Below are 19,219 nucleotides of genomic sequence, written 5' to 3' on the forward strand. Positions count from 1 at the left end.
GTTTTTATCTGGATTAAACAAACCATGTATAGCAAATTCTCTGCTTGCTGCTCAAAAGCCAGTGATTCGGAAGCTAATGGGTTTAAATCGATTGCGGTTTCTTCTTCCGATGACCATAAAGCGAGAAATATATTATTCACTAGAACATTCAACTTTTATGCTGCTGTTTTTATCTGGATTAAACAAACCATGTATAGCAAATTCTCAGCTTGTTGCTCAAAAGCCAGTGATTCGGAAGCTAATGGGTTTAAATCGATTGCGATTTCTTCTTCCGATGACCATAAAACGAGAAATATATTATTCACTAGAACATTCACCATTTATGCTGTGGTTTCTATCTGGATTAAACAAACCATGTACAGCAAATTCTCTGCTTGCTGCCCAATAGCCAGTGATTCGGAAGCTAATGGGTTTAAATCGATTGCGGTTTCTTCTTCCGATGACCATAAAACGAGAAATATATTATTCACTAGAACATTCACCATTCATGCTGCGGTTTTTATCTGGATTAAACAAAACCATGTATAGCAAATTCTCTGCTTGCTGCTCAAAAGCCAGTGATTCGGAAGCTAATGGGTTTAAATCGATTGCGGTTTCTTCTTCCGATGACCATAAAACGAGAAATATATTATTCACTAGAACATTCACCATTTATGCTGCGGTTTTTATCTGGATTAAACAAACCATGTATAGCAAATTCTCTGCTTGCTGCTCAAAAGCCAGTGATTCGGAAGCTAATGGGTTTAAATCGATTGCGATTTCTTCCGATGACCATAAAAGGAGAAATATATTATTCACTAGGACATTCACCATTTATGCTGTGGTTTCTATCTGGATTACACAAACCATATATAGCAAATTCTCTGCTTGCTGCTCAAAAGCCAGTGATTCGGAAGCTAATGGGTTTAAATCGATTGCGGTTTCTTCTTCCGATGACCATAAAACGAGAAATATATTATTCACTAGAACATTCACCATTTATGCTGCGGTTTTTATCTGGATTAAACAAACCATGTATAGCAAATTCTCTGCTTGCTGCTCAAAAGCCAGTGATTCGGAAGCTAATGGGTTTAAATCGATTGCGATTTCTTCTTCCGATGACCATAAAACGAGAAATATATTATTCACTAGAACATTCACCATTTATGCTGCGGTTTCTATCTGGATTAAACAAACTATGTATAGCAAATTCTCTGCATGCTGCTCAAAAGCCAGTGATTCGGAAGCTAATGGGTTTAAATCGAATGTGGTTTCTTCTTCCGATGACCATAAAACGAGAAATATATTATTCACTAGAACATTCAACTTTTATGCTGCGGTTTTTATGTGGATTAAACAAACCATGCATAGCAAATTCTCTGCTTGTTGCTCAAAGGCCAGTGATTCGGAAGCTAATGGGTTTAAATCGATTGCGGTTTCTTCTTCCGATGACCATAAAACGAGAAATATATTATTCACTAGAACATTCACCATTTATGCTGCGGTTTCTATCTGGATTAAACAAACCATGTATAGCAAATTCTCTACTTGCTGCTCAAAAGCCAGTGATTCGCAAGCTAATGGGTTTAAATCGATTGCGGTTTCTTCTTCCGATGACCATAAAACGAGAAATATATTATTAACTAGAACATTCACCATTTATGCTGCGGTTTCTATCTGGAATAAACAAACCATGTATAGCAAATTCTCTGCATGCTGCTCAAAAGCCAGTGATTCGGAAGCTAATGGGTTTAAATCGATTGCGGTTTCTTCTTCCGATGACCATAAAACGAGAAATATATTATTCACTAGAACATTCACCATTTATGCTGGGGTTTTTATCTGGATTAAACAAACCATGTATAGCAATCTCTCTGCTTGCTGCTCAAAAACCAGTGATTCGGAAGCTAATGGGTTTAAATCGATTGCGGTTTCTTCTTCCGATGACCATAAAACGAGAAATATATTATTCACTAGGACATTCAACTTTTATGCTGCGGTTTTTATCTGGATTAAACAAACCATGTATAGCAAATTCTCTGCTTGTTGCTGAAAAACCAGTGATTCGGAAGCTAATGGGTTTAAATCGATTGCGGTTTCTTCTTCCGATGACCATAAAACGAGAAATATATTATTCACTAGAACATTCACCATTTATGCTGCGGTTTTTATCTGGAATAAACAAACCATGTATAGCAAATTCACTGCTTGTTGCTCAAAAGCCAGTGATTCGGAAGCTAATGGGTTTAAATCGATTGCGATTTCTTCTTCCGATGACCATAAAACGAGAAATATATTATTCACTAGAATATTCACCATTTATGCTGCGGTTTCTATCTGGATTAAACAAACCATGTATAGCAAATTCTCTGCTTGCTGCTCAAAAGCCAGTGATTCGGAAGCTAATGGGTTTAAATCGATTGCGATTTCTTCTTCCGATGACCATAAGACGAGAAATATATTATTCACTAGAACATTCACCATTTATGCTGTGGTTTCTATCTGGATTAAACAAACCATGTATAGCAAATTCTCTGCTTGCTGCTCATAAGCCAGTGATTCGGACAATCCGCAGATTGGAAATATCTTAAAGGAGCCATGACAGCCTATTTTCACGCATACCCTGCTTATCGCCTTTAATTCCCAATAGGTTAAATTACAATTTCCCGAATTTTCAGTTGATTCTGCGCCGTAAATGTTTTTAAAACTATTTTTTTTCGTTTCTTTTGCGAACTACTTGCTGATCTGGCAACCTCTGTTCGCTGACGTCAGAAACGCATACACGCCACGCGTCGTCTGCTGCGAGCTGTTGAGGTGCTTGCATGCACACTGTAGACGGCGGTAGCTCGAAAAGTTTTTTTCTTTTAGCCTAGAGAAATAAAATGCATTTTCCGTGTTCTCTGTCGGGAAGCCTTCAACTTAGTACGCGAGCTGATTGATCGTTGGAAAAGCTGACTTGCTCGTGGCGCCCACTTTCCGATTGTTAAGGAACCAGAAATCGATGGACGCCTGCTTTATTACTTACGCTTAGAAGCATGCTGTTTCCATGTTATGAGTGTGGTCTCTTTTTAGCAGTCAAGTGCTCCCGTATGTGAAAAGCTGCGCGTGCCGTGCATACCTTCGTCGATGTGCGCCGTGAAAGCCGCGGCATTTTGTAGCTAGCTACCAAGTTCTTGTCCGCTATTCATCGCTCGATAATTAAACTCAGATTATCTAAAGGTGCACTACAGCAACCTTGAGGCACGAAAGGAGCAGTGAAAAGTGGCGAGTGCGATGACTTCCGCACTGCATGTACGCGTTTGTAAGACGAACATACATTTCCTTCGACTCATAGAACTTATTTGCAGGAACCAAGCCGCTTGCAAAACCCTATGTGACTCGAATGCTTTCACTGTCCGCACCGATGAATAGTCGCCGCCGTCTAAACGAGTGCTTCGAAATAATAGTACAACATGTTGCAGTGCGTGCGCATTGTGCCTCAGGAGTGCGACGATTACGGCAACTGCAGCCCCGTGCTGAGGTTGTTTACTTGGCTGTGCGCAAACAGTACTGCTCGTTTGCGTGGCATAATACGCCGGGTGGGTTCTACTTATCTTAAATATTACGTACTCGTGCTCACAAATTGCACTTTTACTGATTCACACGCCATGATTACACTGCAATAAGCGCCGATGATTCTATATCGCCTGCTTGGGAAACGCTTCGCGTAGGATAGCGGCGCTTTACGCTAATTATATATCTGCTTTCTCTTATGTCACCAAAATTTAATTTTAGTTTGGTTTAGCTAAATATACGTTCCGACATTACTTGAATTAATGAAAACAACCAGATTTGTTCTCCACAGTCGACGCCGACGGCTGCTGCCGGCTGCCTTCTACACATCCTATACTGACCGGGTCACATATATCGGCACTTCCCCCTTATTGTACTTGGGTCCTGCGATGTAGGCAGTCATCGCTTTGAGGGCACTGTAGCCAAAACTACGCTCGGCAGCTGTTTGCAGGCGCTAAAACGTGCGAATTCGCTCTCAGAAATCGGCGGAATCGCACACACGAATCCTGCGTAGTCGCTAGGCCTCGTCACGGAAGGTGCGGGTGGTCCACCGTCAACAGAAATTCAAGAATATGGCAAACGTTCCTCACTAATTAGTAAGAAAGTGTGACGATATATGTAGGCGATTGTTTCGCTTTTTTCGATGTGGATAAGGTACACAAGCGCAGTTTTTCCTGCCGTCTCCTCACCGGGCGTGAAGCTTTCGCTCGGCCGCACAAGCCCTGGCGACGGCAACGAGCGACACCGTCGTGCGGAGTTTTCTGTCCGTGTCGGATCGGTTCTATGCGCAAGCGCCGAACACACACACACACACACACACACACACACACACACACACACACACGCACACGCACACGCACACACACACACACACACACACACACACACACACACACACACACACACGCACACGCACACACACACACACACACACACACACACACACACACACACACACACACACACACACACACACACACACACACACACACACACACACACACACACACACACACACACACACACACACACACACACACACACACACACACACACACACACACACACACACACACACACACACACACACTAGGGATTGGCTAAGTATATGGAGGATTGTCCTGTTTTCCTTTCTTCCCTGTGCCTTTGCACCTTTTTTCTTGTGAGGATAACGCACGCGGTGAGTTTGTAAATGTGAGGTAATGTCTACGCAGTCTCTCTGCCAGGAGAGCTCCCCCTGGTCGGCTTCCATACCGCCTCATGAGATGCCTGTGGAAGCTTTTCAACGCTCCGGCGTCCGCAGCGTTCCAGTGGCGCTGGTGCCAAAGGATGGTGGTGCTATGGAAATTAACAATCCAGGGCCTGTTCGAGCTGCTCTCGAGGCGGTCACTTCCCTTAATGAGGCAATCACTAAGGTAAGACAATTTGGACGTGGCGAAATTCTGTGCCGTTCACCAGACCTATCGTGCGTAAACGATATTCTAAACTGCTCTTCTTTTGGGTCTCTTTCGGTAAACAGCGTCATTCCGTCTCATCTGGCCTGCACAAAAAGTTTGGTTCAGGGTGTGGACTCTTGCTTGTCTCCAGTTGAGACCCTCGACCTTCTCTCGGAAGTGGGTGTTGTTGAGGTGTATCGCTGTAGCCGGGAGGTGTAGAATGAGCGGGTGCCAACGGAAACGGTTATTGCCACTTTTGCGGGTACTGCCTGCCCCTCAGAAATAAAAGCATGGCCCTTAATCTTCCGTGCACATCCCCTTCCGTCTAAGCCACTGCGGTGCAGCAATTGCTGGCGATATGGCCATAGTTCTCGTGGCTGCAAGTCCACCTTGCGCTGTTGCAAATGCGGCAATGACCATCCATCGAATTTCTGCTCTGATCAAAACAACGAGAAGTGTTGTCTTTGTGGTGGAGCCCATGCTGGAAATTCTATGGATTGTACTTTTCGGGATCATGAATTGCAAATTCTTGACATAACCGACCGCAAACTTTGTTCGCAGCGCGAGACAATATCAGAAATTAAAGAGACATCTATGCATGTGTGTCAGCCCGTTAATGAGTGACACTAGATTCGTCTATCTCTCTTAAAATAGTGACTGCTGTGCAAGCCTCTATGGCTAAGATGGTTGACAGGATAGTGTCTGTCCACTGTCACAGAGTGCATATCTAATGCTCTGGCAACGCAGATTTCCCAGGCCATGCAAATTTGAATGACTTCTGCCATGTCAGCTATTTCTTCGTTAATGACCCAACATTCCTTACCTGGGCAGTCTCAGCACCAGGAACAAGCTACTACTATTTCTTCACTTCCTCGGTCCACTAAATGAGATAATGCTCCAATTAGCCATGATGGAGAGATGGTCGATTCGGATACGCGAATACTCAAACGCAGTGTATCCCCCATGTCTAACCCTTCTTCTCCACATCCTCAGTCGAAATCAAAGAAGCAACAGATTGGCTCTAAGCCAAAGGACTCATTTTAAGGCAGGCAGTTGCTGCTGCCCGGATTTCTCAAGCATAGTGGTGTTAAGAGTTCTCTAGTGGAACTGTCGGTCATTTCATTCAGCTTCGACAGCCTTACTGTACCTTGTATCTCAACATAATACAGACATAATTATTTTACCAGAAACTTGGCTTACATCTGAAAAACACTTCCATTTCTAAAACTATTCTTTATTTCGACAAGATCGATAGTCAAGAGGAGGAGGCTTACTCATACTAATTTCTTCTAAATTTTGTCACAGGGCTAAGATTACTTCTGACTCATCTACTATAGACTGTGAGTTATTGGGTTTAGATTTTCAAATTCCAGGGCGCTATCTCTTTTCATTAGTAAATGTTTATTTTCTTTGCGGTGTGCAGGATACCGCTGCTAGATCTCCTGCTCCTTAATTGTCAGAAGTCAGTTCTCTTGGCCGGCGAATTTAATTCTCATCATGTGTCGTGGGGCTTAAAGACAGATTTCTGTGGTAAGCGCCTTTGGGACTCGGTTACTGATAACAGCCTTTAGTGTATAAGTTAGGGCTCGGCCACATTTTTCCGCGCACAAATTCGACCTGTGTTAGATTTAGCTTTAACCAGCCCTTGTGTTCCTGTGCTCAATTGGTCGACTGTGGATTGTCCAACATCTAGTGATCACATACCTATAGTTTTTATGTTAATTGCCGCTTAACTCCGGCGTGCTCGCAGTTGAGGTCTTATATAATCTATGACCAGTTTCAGTCCACTTTGCGCTCCAGTCTTGCTTCAGCGGCTCATTCTCCTGAAGAGCATGCAACAAAAGGCATATGCTTGGCTATTGAGGAATGCCAAAAGAAGTCCGAATTTGTTTGTTCGTACACTAAGAGGGAGCACTTCAGCTAGATGGTGGAATGCAGATTGCTCGCGGGATTACAGACGCTGAAAGGCTGCATGAAAGAAGCCCCTACACAATCAGAGTCCAAAAAATTGGCATGATTATAAGTTCATTGCGGGTACTTTTAAACGCATAATCTCTCAAGCGGAAGAAAATTATGAATCTGAGCATTTTGATTTCCTAACAAAATCAGTAATTTGTAGCGCAGTTTTCGGGTTCTCAAGAACGGGGAAAAAGATTCCGGATTCAGAAAATTCACCCGCATGTGTTTTGACCCCGCAAGAAGCAATAGAAACAGTTGAGACAATTGCCAAAGGATTAGAGCAGCGTTTCGCCTCTGTACTTCCTTTGCGCTCCGCGTTTGTGGCGTCAGTGGACCAGTTTCATAATGCCCCCCTATTACCCTTGCCGAGCTTTCCCCAATAGTGTTGAAGTTACCACCTGCTGCTCCTGGCCCTGATAGGGTACCATCAAAAATGTTATGGATCCTTTTTGAGGAGTCCTCTACCTCCGTATTGCAGCTGGTTAATTTTTCAATCAAACATGCATGGATTCCTCCTGAGTGGAAAATCGGCAAAATGATCCCGTTACCTAAATACAATGGTTGTGGCTATTGTCTGGATAATATTGAACCCATTTCATTGACATTAAACGCGGTTAATTGAAAGCGTCATACTCCTACGTGTTTCGGAGTTTGTGGACCGCAATAATATCCTTGGTCCCTGTCAAATTGGTTTCCGTCAAAAATGTTCCATATGGAATGCTCACAGCGATCTTGAGAGTCGTATTCTTCTTGCGCGGCACCAAAAAATTCATGCTGCTTTGGTGACATCAGATGTAGCCAAAGCATATGAAAGCGTAGAACACTACATATTGTTGCAAAGATTACATACTTTGCAGTTTCCGAATTACTTACTTGCGTGGATATCATCGTTCCTTGAAAACAGGCAGGTTTTTGTACACTAAATTGTGTCAATTCTGGAAGATATAAACAATCCAGAGGTGTTCCACAAGGGGCAGTCCTGTCGCCTTTGCTCTTTAATATTCTAATGAGCTCTATTCCCAGCCATCAATACATTCGCACGTGCGTGTATGCGGACGAAATTGCATTTTTCACTGCTGCAGCTGACATTCAATCTCTCTATGTGCGCCTTCAATCGTACCTGAATTTGCTTGAAAGTTGTTTGTGTGACTTACGTCTCACCTTAAGTGCAAACAAGTGCTCTTTACTTGTTTTTCAAATCAAATATCCTGTTCATCTGTCTCTCATTTAGCAGCAACAAAATATTCTTCAAGTTAACTCATTAAAATACCTTGGTGTCATTTATGATGACAGCCTCACATGACGCTCTCACATTAACCACGTTGCAGCGAAAGGGGCTCGTGCTGCGGGCATGTTGCATAGATTAAATAATCCCCGGTCTGGAATGCGGAGAAATGCACTTTTGCTGATTTATGTTTTGTATTTCGGACCAATTTTAGAGTTTGAATGTGTGCAGTTTTCTGGCACGGCTGCTTACAAAACTCGCCCACTCGTTCTTTTGGAGCGGGAAACGCTTCGGTTGTGCCTTGGCCTCCCCATTTTTGTGGCCAACAACGTGCTTTATCTTGAAACCCGTATACCTCATTTATTATCTAGATTTCAATTCTAAACGGTTCAGACGTACCTAAGGATATATGATTCAGATTTACACCGTTCCTTGTCTTTATTTTGTTGCCAGCCGACTTCCTTTTTTGGAGTCCACTCTCCTAGATTTCATGGCCCGCAGGTAGTTATGGTAGAAAATTTGCCTGATCCTTTAAATGTTCTTTTGTATAACATCATTCCGACAAAAAACAGTGTGTCCTGTGTAGAAATTGTCTATGATGACATTTTCCCGAAAAACGCTAAGCATTTACCACCCCGCATTTTAAATGTATTATTAGAAGACTATTTACAAAGCACACCTATTAGCTTAACGATAGCTACTGACGCCTCAAAATGTGATGAAAAGGCCCGGGTGGCAATATATTGCCCGCTTCTAGATTGGTCTTTTTCTCTGCAGCTTCCCGACTACAGCCCACTTTTCCAAGCGGAGTTTCCAGCGGTGGTGCTTGCTCTTCAAAATTTAGAACCAGCTTTCTCTTCAGTAGCGGTCATTGCAGACTCTCTTTGTGTTCGTCCCTTGGTTCGGCTGTGGATTCACCAATTCTAAATACCTTCCATTCATTTCTCCCTCCGCATTTGAGCCTTGTTCACATGATAAGGGTGCCAGGTCATAGCGGTGTAACAGCCAATGAAGTTACGGACTGCCTGGCAAAGGCGTCCCTGAATGGCCCCGTGCTTCCGATTGTTCCGGCTACAGCGTACATCACAGCAGCGAGGTTTCGAATACAGAATTTGCTAAGAATGACAACTGGAAATCTTTTAAGATGTGATGATTTCCTGCACCTGAAGTATTCGTGGAGCAAGCAATCATGCCATTCACGGCAGCTTGAGGTATCTTTATCAAGGCTCCGCTACCGGATTCCACCCTTAAATTTTTATTTGCACAGGTCTGGGTTAGCGCTTAATCCCGTCTGAGTATTCTGCGGTGAGCACGAAACCATCGACCATTTCTTGTTGTTTTGTCGCCGGTACACAATGACGAGAAGACGGTTTTTAGAGAAACCACTATACGACAGCTTGGCCTTTGTTTGAGCAGCCCAGTCATATTGTCGTTTGGAGCCACCAAACATGGGCACAGCCACAAGTCTGTATTCACCGCCGTCCAAAATTTTTAATGGAATCAAATCGGCTACCTTGGTAATTTTATTTCTTTTTCCAATATTGTTTTTATTTTTTACTATTATTAAAATCATTTAACCACTCGGCAATAAATATCGCTCTCGATCTCCTGCGTGCGTTATGCATTTCCCGTTTTATTTCGCTATTCCTTTTTTTTACTCCTTCCTTCCTCAGCATTCATTTTATTTTCGCCGATGAAATCTTTATCTGAAAAGCCCTCTTTGCCCCCAATTCTTGGTCAATCCCCCTATGTGGGCATGTGCCATTCTATGAGGGTAACAACAACAATTTAGCGGTGGTGGCATTGCGCATCGCACCATTGTAATAGATGACGTGCTGAAAAAGAACAGTGGTGTTGGCGCAGTTTTCTGACGAAGTGGCCAAGGGAGCTGCTCTGTTCACGCCGGCCTGGGTTCGAAACCTTCTTCGAGAGAAATTTTCCCTCTTTCTTACTTTCCTCCTGTCTTTTTGCCTTCGTTTCTTCATTTCTCTGTGTCTTTTCGCTTTTTTTTCTTCCTTCCTTCTCTTCTTTCTTTCCTTCTAAATTTCTACCTTTCTTTCTGTCTTTTATCTTTCTTCCTCTCTTTCTATCTTTTAAATTTTTTTCTGTTTCATTCTGTCTTCTTGTTTTTTTATTTTTTTATTTCTGTCTCGTTTTTCCACCCTTCTTTCTCTGTTTCTTTCCTCCTCCCTTTCTTTCTTTCTTTCCTTATTCAAAACTGCCGGCAAAGTTTTCACTGCAAAGGCAGAAGTGATGAAAAAATATTAAACGTTATTTTTCACAAATCTCTTTCTGGCTGTGACGACGCAAGAACAATGAAATACAAAAAAATCAACAAAATTATACATTGAACAGTATCTACTTACTACCAAATCGGAATTTGCAAAATAGCTGCAAAAATGATCAGCAGTCACAAGTATGGAAGAGCGGCTGCTAAAGAAGAGTCGGACATTGACAGGTTCACCACCTCATTCGGCAGCCCCTTCCACTCAGCAAGAGTTTTGGGGGAAAAGGAAGCCTTGTACGCCATTCTTGGAGAATGGGGTCCCAATATCTCCTTGCTGTGGTTCATCAGGGTGGATCGTGTCGGGTTAATCTGCACGTATGACTGGAAATCTAGTTTAATCTGGTTGTGAACAATGTTTGAATATCATTTTCAGGCGGTTCAACTATCACCGTGATTCGAGTATGCAAAAAGCGGACCGTTTGTAAAGATCTGTTACGGAGGCCTGCCTACCATAAGCATTTAAGTGCTCTTTTCTGAATATGTTCTAGGCGGTTAGTCCCTGCTTTAGTGTGCGGAATCCAAACCAAATCTACGTACTCATGCAACGGGTGTACGAGAGCCGTGTATGCAGCTAATTTTGTTTTGTTGTTGCAGTGTTTCAAGTGATGGCTGATTAATCGAAGTCCATTTTTTGCTGCAGAGGCGATGTTTTACTATGCGAGTCCCCAGCTTATTGTGTGGTCAATACATATACCAAAGTATTTGAACTGGTCAACACGGGCTCTTTTGTTATTGCTGATTTTGTATGAAGGTGTTTTTTATGTGATACTCTCATTTGAGCGCATTTTGACATGTTCAAACTCATCGATCTTTCACTTGCGGCCCCAGTTAATAACAGCCATGAAGCAGTTCAGCGTGGCTTGAACCTCGATTGCCTCAATGTTGTGGAAGGTAACGCAGTTGTCTGCAAAAAAATGCTGGGGGCTGGAGATTCCATGCTCAGAGCATTAAGATAAACAAGAACAAGAGGCCCAAGGGCCGAGCCTTGAGGAACCCCGAAAATTGCTGGTGCTGTTTGAGACTTCGCTTTTGCTATCTGACTCACTGATGGCGATTAGAAATATAAAATTCAGGACACATTAGAAGTTGGTTATTGTTTAAAAGGATCCTATGTTTTTACTTAAATTCGGGTTGTACAGACGCTCAAAAGCTTTACAGAAATCGAGAAAATTTTCGTCTATTTGGCCACCTATGTCCAGCCCCGCGAAACACTTTTTCGTAATAGGAAGCAGCACCGTCGCCGTCGATAGGCCACGCCGAAAACCATGCTGGCTCCTGGCGAAAAAGTTCTCCCTTTTCAAAAATGACCTCACGTGTTTACAATTTAATTATTCAATAAACTTTTTCTCCAGGCATAGCTCAAGACGTCATGAGGTCACATGTGTTTTTGGACTGTCTGGCGTGAACAACTACGAAAAAGCCGTATTTTACTTCTCAAGAGCCGTAAAATGCATTCGCATTAGGAATGAGGGTTGTAGCCACTGCGCTCAACATTGTCCACATGACCGGAGGCGCCTACCTATTGAAATTTATTTGTGGCATAAAGCCATGCGCTCAATGACACCAGGCCCGTGCCGCAGGGAGGTCTAGGCAAAACATCGCAGGACGGCAGGTTCTTGAGCGAGGCATCCCATTCTCGAGATGTATGAGGAAGTGCACTCTTTTTTTGAATGACTGCTCCTTTCATCTAATGAACTTTGCATGAATGTGCACAAATTTGGGCGGCATGAGCTCGAGGAATTGGCCGTGAGGGCACATTCCAGCGTTTCACAAAGCACCATGAACTCAAGGTGCCAAAACTTGTGCCCATCACTTTGGCAGTTCATGGCTGTGGATGGATCTGCTGGGTTTAAATGAGTTCCTAAGCTCGATTTTAATGCAGGCTTATTTAATGACTGGATCAGCGCTGCGCGCTTCCCTGTTTTCTCTCGGTCTCTGTGAGAACGTACGATGCCGCACTAGGCTACAAAATACGGTTCTGTAATCATGAGTTCATGACCCATCCCCATTGATGCATCAATGAAGAACCTGATCTCATTTTTCAAAATGACAAGAACAATGTCATTAGCAGTATGGGTAAGATAGTTAACGTAGCCTAAGAGTTCTACACAGACCTGTACAGTAGCCAATTTAATCAGAGCGTTAATGAGAAAGACAGCAGTGCACAGCAATGCGTCGTCCCAACAGTAACGAATGAAGAAGTAAAGAAAGCCTTAGAAGCAATGAAAACGGGAAAATCAGCTGGGGAGGATCAGGTAACAGCAGATCTGTTCAAAGATGGAGGGGACATTGTGCTAGAAAAACTAGCCACCCTGTATACGCAATACCTTATGACCTCGACCGTACCAGGAGCTTGGAAGAATGCAAAAATTATCTTAATTCATAAGAAGGAAGACGCCAAGGACTTGAAAAATTACAGGCCGATCAGCCTACTATTCGTTGCCTACAAAGTATTTACTAAGGTAATCGCTAATAGAGTCAGGGCAACGTTAGAATTTAATCAACCAAATGATCAGGCAGGCTTTCGTAAAAGATATTCCACAATAGATCATATTCACACTATCAATCAGGTGATAGAGAAATGCGCAGAATATAACCAAACTCTATATATAGCTTTCATTGATTACGAGAAAGCATTCGACTCAGTGGAAACATCAGCAGTCATACAGGCATTGCGTAATCAGGGGGTAGAAAAGCCTTATGTCAAAATACAGGAAGATATATATATATATAGCAACTGCGCAGCTACTACAGTCCTCCATGAAGTCAGCAATAAAATTCCGATAAGGAAGGGCGTCAGGAAAGGAGACACGATCTCACCAATGCTGTTCACCGCTTCTTTACAGTAGCTATTCCGAGGCTTGAATTGGGAACAGTTGGGAATAAGAATAAATGGAGAATACCTAAATAATCTGCGATTCGCTAATGGCATTGCCTTGCTGAGTCACTCAGGAGGTGAACTGCAAATCGTGATCAATGAGTTAGACAGGCAGAGCAGATCGATGGGTCTAAAAATTAACATGCAGAAAACCAAGGTAATGTTCAACAGCCTAGAAAGGGAACAACAGTTCCCAATTGGCAGCGAGAGCCTAGAAGTTGTGACGGAATACGTCTACTTAGGGCAGGTAGTGATAGCTGATCCGAATCATGAGAGGGAGATAACTAGAAGGATAAGAATGGAATGGAGCGCATATGGCAAATTCTCGCAGATCATGAGTAGCAGTTTACCAATTTCCCTCAAGAGGAAAGTGTACAACAGTTTTATCTTATCAGTACTCACCTATGGGGCAGAAACGTGGAGGTTAACGAAAAGAGTTCAGCTTAAGTTAAGGACAACACAGCGAGCCCTGGAAAGAAAAATGATAGGTGTAACGTTAAGAGACCGGAAGCGGGCAGAGTGGGTGAGGGAACAAACACGGGTTAATGACATCCTAGTCGAAATCAAGAGAAAGAAATGGGCTTGGGCAGGGCATGTAATGCGAAGGCAAGATAACCGCATGTCCTTAAGGGTAACGGAGTGGATTCCAAGAGAAAGTAAGCGTAGCAGGGGGCGGCAGAAAGTTATGTGGGCGGATGAGATTAAGTAGTTTGCCGGCAAAAGGTGGATGCAGCTGGCAAAGGACAGGGTTAATTGGAGAGACATGGGAGAAGCCTTTGCCCTGCAGTGGGTGTAGTAAGGCTGATGATGATGATGATGGCCAGCTTGTAGCTTCGCTGAGAGGTGCGGCCGGACGGACCGCGCACATCATGGGCATCAAAATAGGAGTCGAAAAGCCTTTCCGAAAATCCGCCCGGCATGATGGTCAGGTCCTTGGACCACTGCAAATTTTCTGCCATCGCTTTCACAAATGGAACCAAATTATTGTAGACGCAACAAAGTGGAATCTGGTGCAAAGGCTGAGCAGAGCACCTGTGCGTCTTCTAGGTGCCCAAAATATGGCGACGGCGCCGACGGAAGTTGCTGATGATGATGCCTGCCAAGTTGCCAGACTGAAGTTTCTAAACGGTCTATTGCAGCACCGTAGTACTAGTATTAGGGTACATGAGGGGAGAGAAGAATCATGTAAACTAGTAAATTGACTAACTGAATGATAGCAAACTTTATGGCTAAAACGCAGACACACCTGGTTGCACTTACAGATTTGTAGCTGGCGAATAGCAATAACTATATTAGCTTTTACAATTTCGGAAACACGATTGCTTTCGTCGGTATCGGTTAAACAATTTGAGGCGTCTCTCGCGCAATTCGAACACCACACGCCGTTGGTACCCACTAAGCGACGACCTGGAATATACTGCCCACAATATACTGGCTAGTGTGCCGAGAGCCAGCGCTACGCAATGGGTGATGGAGGCGCCATTTGTAATGAAAGCCCACCGATCGCGACAGAAGGCCCTGCTTGTCGGGAGGGTGCTGCCGCAGCAGACGACGCGGTTTTCTCGGTTAGGAATGCAGCAGCCTAGTCTTGTGCGTGCGTGATTAACCTGCTTGTATGGGTAATTTTTGTTGGGCAAGGTGTAGTGTCTCTTGTCCTGTGTCGACACAGATTATGTTGTATCGGCTCTAGAGCAAATCTTCCCTGTACCCTTTGTAATAACGGGATGTTCGAAGCACGAAGATGTGGTGAACTTCATCGAAGCTTTCAAGCATGCGACAAGCCCTAAATATGTATCTTCTAGTCGGAGACTCAGAAGAAACACTCTAACCTGCCTCCGTGACGGCTATGGTCGCCTACGGCTTAACTAAAGCAAAGATGCAGCAGTCATTTTGCTGATGTCGCAGAGAGGAAGACGGTGTGTTCTGCACCCTCACGACTTGCAGCGCTCCACGCGACGGCCGTCAGCATTCATTGCTCTCGGTGCCACCAGGGAGGCCACGGTCGGCTCACTACCCAGTATATTATACGCACTATAGTATGGGTTAAACAATTTGCGGCGTTTCTCCCACAATTCGACTACAACACGCCGTTGGTGCGCGCTAAGCGACGACCTTCAAACACTCGCTCCCATGTCACGTAACATTCTATATCCCGTGAGCGCTACAGTGCTCACCGCTCCTCCTGGTTATTGAACCGGCGGTTATTCTGCTGTTTCATCAATTGTGCCGGCCACTTCGGTATGCCACAAAGAAAAATCACCTACTTACTTACATGCCTCAACATAAAAGAACATACAAGAAATACAAGAGGTTGTTGAACAAACCCGAAATTCATGAGTACCTTCTATGAGCTCCGAATTTCACCCCTAGAACTAGCTGAATCTTTGGATGAAGTACATCAGTATTCAACCTCCAGAACTGACCAAGAACCTTTGCGGGAGCTTTCCCTGGGAATGGATGAAACAATTCAAAGGCGGTGGTACCAGTCAACGTTTATTTTTATTTATTTATTCATACTGTTAACCCTCTGCATGAGGGTCATTACAGGGAGGGAAACATATACAGACACAAGTGCAATTCTCTTCGCTAAAAAAAAAGAAACACTCAAATGCACAGAATTACAGATTTGCACAGCAGTCTTCCAGGAACGCGTTCACACCTATCACAAATTTTTCTACATCTGTTTGGTCCACAACGTCACTTGGTAGTTGATTCCAAATTTCTACAGCATCGGGAAAAAAGGAGTAGCGATAGACATCAGTACGTGTAATAATAGGTTGTAATACCTTACTGTGATTTTTCCGAGGGCAACGCTTCAGGGGAGGTGTAACATAGTGATGTTTATTAACTTTGACTTTATCATTCATTATCAGAAAAAAAAGTTTCAATTTCTGCTTTGTTCTTCTTACTTCTAGTGATTCTAACTGACACTCTTTTAGCATTGCTGTGACTGAATCAGTGCGGCGGTATTTAGAGCATATAAAACGTGCTGACATCCTTTGCAATCTTTCCAGTTGCCGTTTTAAACCCTTTTGATGAGGACTCTACACTGCACTTGCGTACTCTATGATTGGCCGCACGAACGTCTTGTACGCAATCAATTTAATTTCTCTAGTCGCATTCGGCAACTTCCTCCTCAGAAAACAGACCTTCTGGTAGGCTTTTAAATAGACATTTTCAATATGGGTGCGCCAGTCAAGATTATTTGTTAATGTCACTCCCAAGTACTTGAGACACGTTACTTGATCTAAGGAATTTTCACCGATATTGTATCGAAACATCATAACATTCTGCTTCCTTGTTACTTGCATGTAATTAGATTTTTGGTAGTTTATTTCCATACCCCATTTCAGGCACCACGAGTTTAACGACTGAAGACACCTATTTATGTTCATCTGATCTGCCGGGGAAGCCACAGGAGAGTAAATCAAACAATCATCGGCAAAAAGTTTCATTCTGACAGGCGATTCGACGATAGCAGAAATATCATTTATATACAATAAAAACAAAAGCGGACCTAAAACGGAGCCCTGTGGCACCCCCGACAGAACTTCACGCCTATCCGATACTGCACTTTCTATTTTGACGACTTGACAGCGGTTACTTAGATAGGCCTGAATCCACAGTACTATATTTTCAGCGATTCCTAATCTGCGTAGTTTAAAAAGAACCTTATGATGCGGAACTTTATCGAAAGCCTTCGAGAAGTCTACACAGACCACATCTACCTGCTGACGTTCATCTATAGCCTTGCAAAAGTCGTTCACTGTTTCAATTAACTGCGTTACTGTCGAAAGGCCGGTCCGAAAACCATGCTGAAATGGACACAATAGGTCATTTATTTCCAAAAAATGAAGGATGTGTTTAGCTATTATGTGTTCAAAAACCTTGCAACATACGGAAGTGAGTGAAACTGGCCTGTAGTTTTTTACAAGAAGTCGATTACCGCCTTTAAATACCGGAACTACTATTGCGCTGCGCCAGTCACGAGGTAAAGAATGATCCCGCAATGACTTTTCAAATAAAATTTGCAAATAATATAATATAATATTAGTTCAGGTGTTTTTTTTTTTGCGAGGCATTTGATCTCTCCAACGCTCTGCTTCCCTCCAAGAAGAAACTGCTTTCAGGAGGTGATCTAGGTTAAAATATTAACGAATATTTTTGCGATGGTTTGTAGAGCAGGCGTCACGCACCTGAAGAAGTAGTGCGACGTTTCAAAACAAGCTAAAATGAACATTCGATCATTTCAAAGGGCGCACGAAAGTTTTTATTCCTTATGAAAGGGAGAGGGGAGGCCGACATTGGTGAGCGCACAAAGTTTAGGCACTACCAAAATTCATTCTCTTGGCTGGATAAGGGTTTGGAGGAAAGATCTCTAAGCAGATGCATCTACTGTAAACCCTATGAATGTACGCTTATCCGAAAGGGAATAATTGCTGTGTAGTTAGTTAGCGCCCCTTTATATGAAGTGTCATTCCTTGGAAATCATAGATGCATACACTATGCTTCTGTTCGCAAGGGCCCGTGCGCATTCGCACTTTATAATGCTAAATTAAGGCCCCTTGATATGAGAAATTCTCGGAAAATATTCGGAATGCTTTCCTCAAAGAAAAAAACACTATTAGCCCCCAGCTATATCGCACACATACGCATATAGAAGACCACACGCAACAAAAAACAGAGAACTAAAAATGCACGCACACATAACTTTACAGCCCCGATATCCTGGCATTGCTTGTACAGGTACTCAAGGCCCCCCAGTCTTGAAAGAATGCTCGCGACAAGGTGCTACTCCCAGTATGCCATCATGTTGTACACCCAGGAACTTCCAAAGAACGCTGAAGGCGAGTTCGGAGAATACACCAACAACAAAATATGCAGGTATGAGTTTATTTGGTTTTCGGGCATAAGCGCCGCGTAGCAGCAAGAAAACATGCCATATTAATTAGGTGAGTAGCTCAACTGATGAAAATGATGTAAAAAAGACGTCGTACCTACAATTATCAGCAAAAAAAGAAGGAATATGGAGGTTTTTAAAGACCTATATCCTTCTAGGAAAGTCAATATTGTGGGAAAATACTTGTTCAGCTTTAAAATAATGGTGATGAATTTTTATGGCGCAGGGGCACCTGTGGCCAAAGAGCGCCATGGCACCAGCTGTTTTTCGTCTACGCTATGTGGGATCAAGGACCCATTTCCCAAGAAATTTTCCACAAAGAAGTAGGGCATCAGGCCTGGGGACAGCTTTTATATACTGCACCACAAGTGGGTACCCTGTGGCACTAGGGATCGAACCCCGCACCTCCCGCTTGTCAGGTTGTTCGGTTGAGTTGAGTTTTAAGGCACATAGGCAACATACATGTGAGGCGGACGCTGAAACGACTGGGCGATCGCTGCGGTATTCTGAAACAATACTAATGTCCATATAAACAGTCCATTCATTTACGATTGCATATCGAGTGTTGGGGAGCATTTTAAATGTGTGAGGTATGACGGCTGTTGAGGACGGTTTTGTTCCCAAGTTGCATGTTCTTATAAAATTTGTTGCGATTTAATCTTACTTTCAATCAGGATAACCAACACCTCTTCCCACATATTCACAACAAGTTTTCGATGCAGTCGCTGCCAGCACTTACGTTGGCGCCACATTCTTACTGCACGCCGCCATCGAGCAAAGATGATGGCGTTCGGCACCGTGACGCTAACATGGGTCGGCTTTTGCTAACGCGTGCGCCTACATTTGTATATTTGTCAAGAGATTAGCGCCTTTGGAACTTGGCGACACGTTCCATCCTTTCAACCACGACGATGTCGTGAAAAGCCCATAAGATAAAAGGTGTGTGCGAATGGTCCACAAGAAAATGACCGTCCCTATGGCAGGCTAAGAGGTTTGATACTGA

The 19,219-nt window shown here is 43.4% G+C and overlaps 1 long non-coding RNA gene across 1 annotated transcript; it reads left to right on the forward strand.

Annotated features, from left to right (window-relative positions):
- Positions 1-4,752: 4,752 nt before the first annotated feature.
- LOC144134724 (uncharacterized) lies at positions 4,753-18,194 on the forward strand. Its single transcript, XR_013315224.1, has 2 exons — positions 4,753-4,946; positions 18,063-18,194. It is a non-coding gene; the product is annotated as an uncharacterized LOC144134724 (long non-coding RNA).
- The last annotated feature ends 1,025 nt before the right edge of the window (positions 18,195-19,219 follow it).

This window comes from Amblyomma americanum, chromosome 5 (assembly GCF_052857255.1).
Source record: "Amblyomma americanum isolate KBUSLIRL-KWMA chromosome 5, ASM5285725v1, whole genome shotgun sequence".
Taxonomy (NCBI): Eukaryota; Metazoa; Arthropoda; class Arachnida; order Ixodida; family Ixodidae; genus Amblyomma; species Amblyomma americanum.